The sequence below is a fragment of the Trichomycterus rosablanca genome, chromosome 2 (assembly GCF_030014385.1).
Source record: "Trichomycterus rosablanca isolate fTriRos1 chromosome 2, fTriRos1.hap1, whole genome shotgun sequence".
Taxonomy (NCBI): Eukaryota; Metazoa; Chordata; class Actinopteri; order Siluriformes; family Trichomycteridae; genus Trichomycterus; species Trichomycterus rosablanca.
In genome coordinates, this window is record NC_085989.1 from 49247342 (window position 1) to 49258223 (window position 10882).

At 40.4% G+C, this 10882-nt stretch overlaps 1 pseudogene; it reads right to left on the reverse strand.

Annotated features, from left to right (window-relative positions):
• The window catches only part of LOC134334787 (NACHT, LRR and PYD domains-containing protein 12-like), a 47482-nt pseudogene that overhangs the window by 32439 nt on the left and 4161 nt on the right, over positions 1-10882 (reverse strand).

Below are 10882 nucleotides of genomic sequence, written 5' to 3' on the forward strand. Positions count from 1 at the left end.
CGGACATCATATTAGGAACAGGGGGACATGCTACTGCAACACACAGAATGAATCCAGAACCCATATAACAGAGTTTTTGACCAATTTAAGCAAGAATTATATAACAAATGACTGTTTTACTCACTAAATGTTGTGTCTTTTCATATTTAGGTCCGTTCATCGCTGCCTCAAAAGTTTACTTTTTGGCATTTTCACCGCGTTCCTGATCATGAGAGCTGAGTGATTGACTCAGGTAGCGCGGTGTTTACAAAACAGAGAGGGCGGGCGAAATTCAACCACCCAATCACAGACTAGCATTTAGAGGGCGGACCTTCTCCGATTGGCCAGTGGTAGCGCTGTAAGCAGTGAAATGAGGCTGTTAAATCAATGAAATACAGAGCATTTGTTTTGACATGTACCTGAGCCAATGGTAAATAATATTGATCAAAAATGAAACCAGTTCACTCCAAAGGAGGATTTTGAAGTGTCCGTCCTAGCGTTACGTGAATGGAGGACTGGCAGCTTCTTTATTATGCAAGTGCATTACTACGACACTACGACGCTCGGTAACATTATGTTAACAAACTGCAAATGAAAAACGGTGGCAAGTCCGACATTAAAACGTTTGTTCTACCAGTCAAGTCTCAACATGAACTAGAATTTGCGTTAACGGCACTAATTTTTATAATCGCGTTAAATTGAGATTGCGTTAATGCGTTATTATCGCGTTAACTTCGACAGCCCTAATATATATATATATATATATATATATATACAGTGTATCACAAAAGTGAGTACACCCCTCACATTTCTGCAGCTATTTAAGTATATCTTTTCATGGGACAACACTGACAAAATGACACTTTGACACAATGAAAAGTAGTCTGTGTGCAGCTTATATAACAGTGTAAATTTATTCTTCCCTCAAAATAACTCAATATACAGCCATTAATGTCTAAACCACCGGCAACAAAAGTGAGTACACCCCTAAGAGACTACACCCCTAAATGTCCAAATTGAGCACTGCTTGTCATGTTCCCTCCAAAATGTCATGTGACTCGTTAGTGTTACTAGGTCTCAGGTGTGCATAGGGAGCAGGTGTGTTCAATTTAGTAGTACAGCTCTCACACTCTCTCATACTGGTCACTGAAAGTTCCAACATGGCACCTCATGGCAAAGAACTCTCTGAGGATCTTAAAAGACGAATTGTTGTGCTACATGAAGATGGCCAAGGCTACAAGAAGATTGCCAACACCCTGAAACTGAGCTGCAGCACAGTGGCCAAGATCATCCAGCGTTTTAAAAGAGCAGGGTCCACTCAGAACAGACCTCGCGTTGGTCGTCCAAAGAAGCTGAGCTGAGCTCAGCGTCACATCCAACTGCTGTCTTTGAAAGATAGGCGCAGGAGTGCTGTCAGCATTGCTGCAGAGATTGAAAAGGTGGGGGGTCAGCCTGTCAGTGCTCAGACCATACGCCGCACACTACATCAAATTGGTCTGCATGGCTGTCACCCCAGAAGGAAGCCTCTTCTGAAGTCTCTACACAAGAAAGCCCGCAAACAGTTTGCTGAAGACATGTCAACAAAGGACATGGATTACTGGAACCATGTCCTATGGTCTGATGAGACCAAGATGAATTTGTTTGGTTCAGATGGTCTCAAGCATGTGTGGCGGCAATCAGGTGAGGAGTACAAAGATAAGTGTGTCATGCCTACAGTCAAGCATGGTGGTGGGAATGCCATGGTCTGGGGCTGCATGAGTGCAGCAGGTGTTGGGGAGTTACATTTCATTGAGGGACACATGAACTCCAATATGTACTGTGAAATACTGAAGCAGAGCATGATCCCCTCCCTCCGGAAACTGGGTCGCAGGGCAGTGTTCCAGCATGATAATGACCCCAAACACACCTCTAAGACGACCACTGCTTTATTGAAGAGGCTGAGGGTAAAGGTGATGGACTGGCCAAGCACGTCTCCAGACCTAAACCCAATAGAACATCTTTGGGGCATCCTCAAGCGGAAGGTGGAGGAGCGCAAAGTCTCGAATATCCGCCAGCTCCGTGATGTCGTCAAGGAGGAGTGGAAAAGCATTCCAGTGGCAACCTGTGAAGCTCTGGTAAACTCCATGCCCAGGAGAGTTAAGGCAGTTCTGGGAAATAATGGTGGCCACACAAAATATTGACACTTCAGGAACTTTCACTAAGGGGTGTACTCACTGTTGTTGCCGGTGGTTTAGACATTAATGGCTGTATATTGAGTTATTTTGAGGGAAGAATAAATTTACACTGTTATATAAGCTGCACACAGACTACTTTTCATTGTGTCAAAGTGTCATTTTGTCAGTGTTGTCCCATGAAAAGATATACTTAAATATCTGCAGAAATGTGAGGGGTGTACTCACTTTTGTGATACACTGTGTATATATATATATATATATATATATATATATATATATATATATATATAAAGAGGATACAATAGAATCCTTATCGTCACTATACACTGACTGTGTGTGCAAATGCTGCATAGTCTGTGTGTAACTCATAGTCCTGTGTCTGTGTGTTTTTTTCAGTCTTTTTCAGTTCTGTGGTGTGTAATGGAGGCCACAGCTCTGGGAAAAAGCTTTTCCTTACTCTATTTGTGTGTGCTTTTATGGTCCTGAATCGTTTGCCTAAGGGCAGTAGCTGGAACAGTGTGTGTGTGGGCTGTGTGGTGTCTGATAATGCTGCTAGCCTTCTTCCTCAGTCAGCTAGCATACAACACAAGTTCTGTGCCAATAATGCGCTGACCTGTTTTCACCACCCGATGCAGATCTTTTTGCTCTGTGGTGGTGCAACCTGAATACCACACTGGAAAATGGCTGGTCAGTAAGAATGGTTATCTATGTTTCTCCAGAATTGAATCATTTAAATATTGTCAACTTTTTACCAAAGTAAGTAAATGTTTACTATGAAACCACTTCTGTAAGTCACTCTGGGTAATTCTGGATAAGTCAGCTGAATGCCAAAAATGTAAAATAGATCAACCTGTAATTTAAATTTTAAATCCTGTGAGTTGATGATTCACTATCTGATGTTATTCCCAATTGTACTGTGTATTATCTGCATAATGAATTAACACTTCATGTTTATAGGTTTTTATAGTATCCTACATACAAATACGGAGCAGGTACTTTCACTTTATCTTTGTGTACTATTAAATCTCTATAGTGTTTAATCTAGCATCATCCTATCATACTAACTAATTACTGTATACTAAATGTGACATTGTTAACGAATAAATTCTACATTTCATATAAAATTTATGTAAAAACTTCAAACACTATAGAATTAGTACTGATGATGATGCTCTGTATCTTACCGCTTATTTAATAGTAGAAGCTCGTCTTGTGAGTCCTGAAGAGGAGACTCCATCATTAAACGTTAGTACACACTAGTCATGGACACACAGCTGGGTTTTGTTGAGTTTGATCTCTTTTACTGGAATAAAAAAGAAAAGTAAATAAAGTTTGTAAATGATCACATAAGATCACATTAAGAGTGATGTACCTTGCAACATACATCAAATGGCCATCAGTAAACTAACTAGGTCTTTTATGTAAATGATTACTTCAAATGCACTACCTATAATTTAGTTTAGATACTCAATTATTTTACATGGGCCATATACAAACCTCATTTCTTTAAAAGTTGGAATGTTTTGTGAGGAATATATCTGTTAACTATGTTGAATATTTAACTTATAAAACCAGAAAATAAGATTTCCAATGTTTTGACTGACCAACTTGGCAGGCCATTCTATTTTAAGTTAATTTAATGCCTGCAACATACAAACAAGGCCATGTTTACCACTGTGTTCCATCACATTTCCAATTAATTATACTTTTTAATGGTTTGGGAACTGAGGACACAAACTGTTGCAAGTGGAATTGTTTCTCTATTTTTGCTTGATAAGAGACTTCAGCTGTTCAGCAGTCAGTGGTTGTCATTGTCTGATACTTCTCTTCATGATGCACTACACATTTTCAGTAGGAAACAGATCTGAAGTGCAGGCAGGCCAATCAAACATTCTGTGTCTATGATGCCACACTTTTGTAGCGTGTGCAGAATGAAGTGGCATCATCTTGCTGAAATCACCAAGGCCTAACCATGAAAAGACCTCGACTCGATGGTAGCATGTGTCTCTCTAAGACTAGGGCTGGATGATGTATCACAAATAATGATATTCTCTATATTATTTTTTGTGAGTCAAAATCACATTAAACAGGCTGCCCGTTACATCGACCACACCCCTCCCTGATCTGTATATGAAACGAGTCCAAATTTGTTCCAAAGAGGAGAGGCCTTGAGATTTATAGCATTAAGGGAAAATGTTAAACTGCAGGCAAATAATAATAATAATAATAACAATAATAATTATAATTTTTTTTTATTGTTGTACGATTTCATCATTTAAAAGGTTATTTTTATTTTCAAAAATTGATCTGCATAATAATTGGGGCCCCTTTTGCCCAAAATACCAGTAATAATATAATCACAGGTGCATTTGAGTTTCCCTTTATAGAAAGAATAATTACTGGTGGCACCCCATATAATGTTTAAAATTTCATAATTTAAAAAGCAAAAGCAATTGTACACCTGCACCATATTCTTAATTTAATTATTTATGTTAGTATTTATGATTTTATAAAGTGTAAATGCCAGTAAACACACACCGCTCCCTCACTCTGCTCTAATGTCTATAATAGAAGCGCATCCAGTTTTTCAGTGCTGTTGACTGTATAATAACTTTGTAAACAAATAAAACCTGCAGCGCCGCATCTGTGCTAAAATGTCTTCAAATGTAATAAAATACCAAATAACTTTAAACGTTCAGTTGATGAGAAGTTGTAAAGTGTAAATATCTAGTAAATGTTTAATGTAAAAGCAAAGGTTTGAATTCAGTAAGAATTAATGTATTAACAGTTTTCTTCTGCTGTAGATTTACACACAGACTATAAAACACATCCACATTCTTCTTATATAAATATATTTAAATGTGAAACATCTCTCACCTTTAATCAGAACTTCACACTGATAAGCTGTGTCCGGAATCGCACACTTACAAAGAACGTACTAGATTGGAGGAAGTATGCACTACTCAGCCGGTAAAAAAGTACATACTTCCAGTACAGAAGTGTGCAGTATGCACACAACACCGCTACGTACTACATCTGCCATCTTACCAATGTCAAGTGATGACGTGGGGACGTGATGACGTAATATCACCATAGTTACATACTCATTACAAACCCCACTCGCCAAAATTTGGGATATTTATTGTCTTTTTGTTATTTATTTCTTTAAAAAAAAATTATTTTATTTATCTTACTTACCCTCGTAAACAGAGGACTCTTTTTTTCCCCGCATCTTTCTTGTTTCTTATTCCACTTCAAACGCCTACGCATCTCTAGTTGCATTATGGGATACATTATCAGACCACAAGTGTGCATCGCTTGCATACTTAAACATGGCTGCCCAATAAGTAGGTCATCCGGGTACTTCTCGCATACCTCTTTGTGTATACTATATATTCGGACATACTAACCGCTCTCGCATACTCATTTCGCGTACTATTGAGTATGAACGTATAGGATTCCGGACACAGCTATAGACTTTATTCTCACTGTTTCTGGGTGCGGTCTAAAAGCTGCAAGTTTTTTAAAGACGCAGCACAAAATGGCGCTGAGGAGAAAAGTATTTTATGTTGATCCTCCCTCATGTGGTCAGAAACTGTAATGAAGGATGAAGTTTAGTTTCACAGTTCTGGCTCTGTGCCCGCAGCTCGTCCTCATTCTCTCTGATAGTGATTATAATGAAGTGAAAGATAAATGTGATGTGTTTGGGGTGGCTGTTGTAACTTTTGTAACGTTACACCTTTTGTAATTAACTTTATTCTACACAGGGAAGAGTGAAAACTGATGTAGATAAAGTCACATTTAAACTACATTAACCATTTCAGAATGCCCTCAGTACTGGGCATAAAGAAACAAACATTATTATAATATAATTTTCTTTTTATTTGTAATACCTGATGTTCAGAAGCGGAAAGTAACTAATTACATTTAGTCGTTACTGTAATTGAGTAGTTTTTTTGTGTACTTCTACTTTTTAAAGTAGATTTTACAACCAGTAATTTTACTTTTACTTAAGTATGTTTTGTATTAAGAATTGTAATGCACTACATTTTAAATAACATCCGTTACTGAGTAAAAAAAAAACACGCAAAAAAAAAATCACGTATGGGAAACTGCTGCAGTGAATTCTGGGATGGAAAATAAACTGGTGCTAAAATAAAGGAGCTGTAATCTGTAGGTATAGAGTAGGGAGGGAAGGGTGATTTTAAAAGTTTAACATGTTTGGAGTTTAATGTTTTTTCTTTTTACGTATCGTATCTCTACACAATCCTGTACAGCCATGGACATAAAACTGGCAAAATTAGCAGTGTTTTTTCTGTTTATTTTTGGAATCATCGCTACCATTCAGCCATGGATCTATTGTTTACACTCGGGAACAACTGCTGGAGCTCAGCCACACAAAGTTTCTCTTCGCGGACACATCAGCGATACCGGCAGAAATAAGGAGAAAGAGGAGGGGATGCAGAGCCGGAGTGAGACGGCGTGTGAGAAAAAGACGGTATAAACCTTGTCTTCCGTCTCTTATTATGGGGAATGTAAGATCGCTTCCAAATAAGATGGACGAACTAACGGTGCTGGTCAGACTACAGAAGGAGTACCGGGAATGTAGCATTATGTGCTTCACTGAAACTTGGCTGAATGGACTCACTCCGGACTCGCTGGTGTCTGTGGACGGCTTTAAGCTCGTGAGAGCGGATAGGAACGCAGCGGACACCGGTAAGAGGAAGGGAGGAGGGATAGCGATGTTCGTAAATGATAGATGGTGTAACCCTGGACACATCATTGTTAAAAAACAGTGCTGTACAAAGGACATTGAGCTTCTAGCTGTCGGCATTCGGCCATACTATCTTTCCGAGGGAATTCTCGCATGTTATTGCGATCACTGTTTACATCCCGCCCTCTGCCGACGCTGCTGCAGCATGTGATCTCCTACACACCGTGGTATCAGCTGCAGACCTCGCACCCTCAGTCCCTCCTCCTCATCTCCGGGGACTTCAATCATGCATCCCTGTCTTCCACTCTCCCCACTTTCACTCAGTATGTTAAATGCCATACAAGGGACAGTAAAACGTTGGATCTACTGTATGTTAACACAAAGGATGCATACAGCTCTTCACCCCTCCCCCCGCTTGGTCGATCTGATCACAACTTGGTGTACCTCCTGCCTGTCTACACCCCAATGGTTAAGAAACAACCCCCTACCACAAGATCTGTGAGGAACTGGTCTGCAGAGGCCAGTGAGGCATTAAAGGACTGTTTCGAGATCACAGACTGGGAGGTGTTATGCAGTCCACACGGGGAGGACCTTGACAGCTTGACTCACTGCATAACGGACTACATAAACTTTTGTGTTGAGAGCACCGTACCAGCACGAACTGTAGGAGGAACTTAGGAGGAGCTAAAGAGGGTCCAAAAAGAACTAAAAAGGAAAATAAAAGAATGCAAGGACATTTACAGGAAAGAAATGGAGGGACACCTTCAACAAAACAATGCAAGAGAAGTTTGGAGAGGACTAAATAAAATCTCAGGACGGAGTAGCAGCGGAAACGGAGCAGTGTGTGGAGGAGACAGGACATGGGCTAACGAGCTGAATTTGTTTTTCAACAAATTCGACTCAGGCTCCTCCATGCCCCCCATTCACATGCATATGAACCAAACAGTGTCCAATCCACAACAATCCATGCTATCTCACTTAACCACCCCCTCAATCCCCGAGTCAAATACGGCGTCACCCATGCACAGCTTGGGTCCAATCCACCCCCCACAACTCATTGGTGAAACCTCCTTGTGTCTACCACCTCTAGATTCCTCCCCATTCATCTCTATAACGGCTGAGCAGGTGAGGAGAGAACTCAAGAGGAACAAAGTGAGAAAAGCCACAGGCCCAGACGGCATCAGTTCCAGACTTCTCAAGGACTGTGCAGAACAACTCTTTGGGGTGGTTCTTCACATCTTCAATCTAAGCCTGAGTTTGAAGAGGGTGCCAGTCCTATGGAAAACTTCCTGCTTGGTTCCAGTGCCAAAGACTGCGCACCCTAGGGAGCTGAATGACTTCAGACCAGTGGCCCTTACTTCACATCTAATGAAGACTCTAGAGCGGATTATACTCAGCCACCTTCGACCGATAGTGGACACAACGCTGGACCCCCTGCAGTTTGCCTACAAAACTGGCATTGGTGTAGAGGACGCAGTCATCCACCTGTTACACAGATCCCTCTCACACCTCGACACCCCTGGGAACACTGTGAGGGTCATGTTTTTCGACTTCTCCAGTGCTTTCAACACGCTACAACCATCACTACTTGGAAAGAAGCTGGAGGTAGCTGGAGTTGACCGTCACCTCACTGCGTGGACGATTGATTACCTCTCCAACAGACCACAGTACGTGAGGCTTCAGGACTGTGTGTCCAACGTACTGGTTAGCAGTACAGGGGCACCGCAAGGGACTGTCCTCTCTCCCTTTCTTTTTTCCGTATACACCTCAGACTTTCAACATAACACACAAGACTGTTTCCTGCAAAAGTTCTCGGACGACACAGCCATTGTTGGATGTTTATCGAATGGGAATGAACAGGATTACAGGAGTATCGTCAAGGACTTTGTTTCCTGGTGTGAACTGAATGTGCTTCATATTAACACCAGCAAAACTAAAGAACTGGTGATCGACTTCAGGAAAAAGTCGCATCACACCACACCTGTGAGCATTCAGGGTTTGGACATTGAGATGGTGAAGGAGTACAAATACCTGGGTGTTCACCTCAATAATAAACTGGACTGGTCTAGCAACTCGGATGCCCTATATAGAAAGGGCCAAAGTCGCCTCCACCTTCTGAGGAGACTGAGGTCTTTTGGAGTGTGCCGACCACTGCTTAGATCCTTTTATGACACTGTGGTAGCATCAGCCATCTTTTATGGAGTGGTGTGCTGGGGTGGTGCAATATCAGAGAGAGACAGAAAAAGACTGAACAAGCTGATCAAGAAAGCGAGCTCTGTCTTAAACTGTCCTCTCGAATCTGTAGAGGAGGTGGGAGAAAGGAGGATGATAGCCAAGCTGTCATCCATCCTGGACATCACCACACATCCACTACATGAGTCTGTAGGAGACCTAACAAGCTCCTTCAGTACCAGACTCCTCCACCCCCTGTGTAAGAAGGAGCGCTACCGCAGGTCCTTTATTCCCGCAGCCATCAGAGCTTACAACAGTAATAATATATAATAATATCACTCATTCCTTATCTTTCATGTTGGGTGTAATAACAAGTGCAATATGTAACCTATTCACAATAAGTGCAATAACTTAATATATTTTGCATATTTTTAATGTATATATTATGTTTTAGATATTTTATAGAGTAAATAACTACACACTATGTGTGCAATATTTTCTACTTAGTTGTATTTCTTGTATTCTTGTCATTCTGCTGTAACAAGTTAATTTCCCTAAGGGGATCAATAAAGTCTTATCTTATCTCTCTTATCTTATCTCTTATTTAATAACATAGTCTGATGTCAAAGAATGGTAAAGTTTTGTCTTACATCCTGAAGGTTTTCTTTGGGTCATTTAGTGAAAGTCACAACATTTGTAACCTTGACTTGTGTTGAGTTATAAGATTTGTCCTGTTTGCATTATACAAAAGAGTTAAAAAAGTAACTCAGTAACCTTTACTCTGAGTACATTTTAAAATTAGTTACTTTTTACTTGAGTAGATTTTTAGACTAGTAATTTTACTCGTACTTAAGTAAAAATTCATTAAAGTAATAGTACTTTTATTTGAGTACAATATTTTAGTACTCTTTCCACCTTTTGTTTGTTTGTTTATTAGGATTTTAACGTCATGTTTTACACTTTTGGTTACATTCATGACAGGAAATGGCAGTTTATCTTCACACAAGTTTCCTCAGTTCACAAGGCCACATCGAACACAGTCATGGACAATCCAGCACCTCCAATCTATCCCACCCGCATGCCTTTGGACCATGGGAGGAAACCGTAGCTCCCGGAGTAAACCCACGCAGACACGGGGAGAACATGCAAACTCCACACAGAAAGGACCCAGACCGCCCCACCTTTGGAACGAACCCAGGACCTTCTTGCTGTGAGGCGACAGTGCTACCCACTTAGCCACTGTGCTGCCCTACCCTTTCCACCTCTGCTGATGTTCAGTGTAAAGCAAACTGTGTGTAAACTGTAACTGCTGGATTTTTTTAGATCATCTTGCTTCATGCATCATGCTTTACATCGTGAGACCAGTTTTATTCAAGTAATGTTCATATTCAACAGGTCTGGCAGGGATCATACCTGGGTGCGGCTAGTGAAGCTGAACCCAATTTTCAATTGAATGTGTTTAACTGGTTGATGTAGGAGCTAAAGGGACAAATACATTTTCACATATGGCCAAGTGGATCTGAACAGCATTTTTCTTTGATTAAATGAAATCAGCTTTTAAGAAAACATTTGGTGTTTACTTGGGTCTTAAAAGTAGTTTGATGAGCTGAAGCTTGCAAGTGTAACAAATATGCAAAAATAGAAAAACGGGAAAATAATTTCATTTAATAATAAACATCCATTCCTGCATTTCAGGCCTGCAACACATTCCAAAAAAGTTGGGACAGGGATGATTTAATTTATTAATAAATGAAATGAAGTTGAGCAGATAAAACATGAAATATCTCAGGTTTATCCCATCCTGACATCAAATAAAAGTCAAAGTAAATGTAAGAAACTCTGT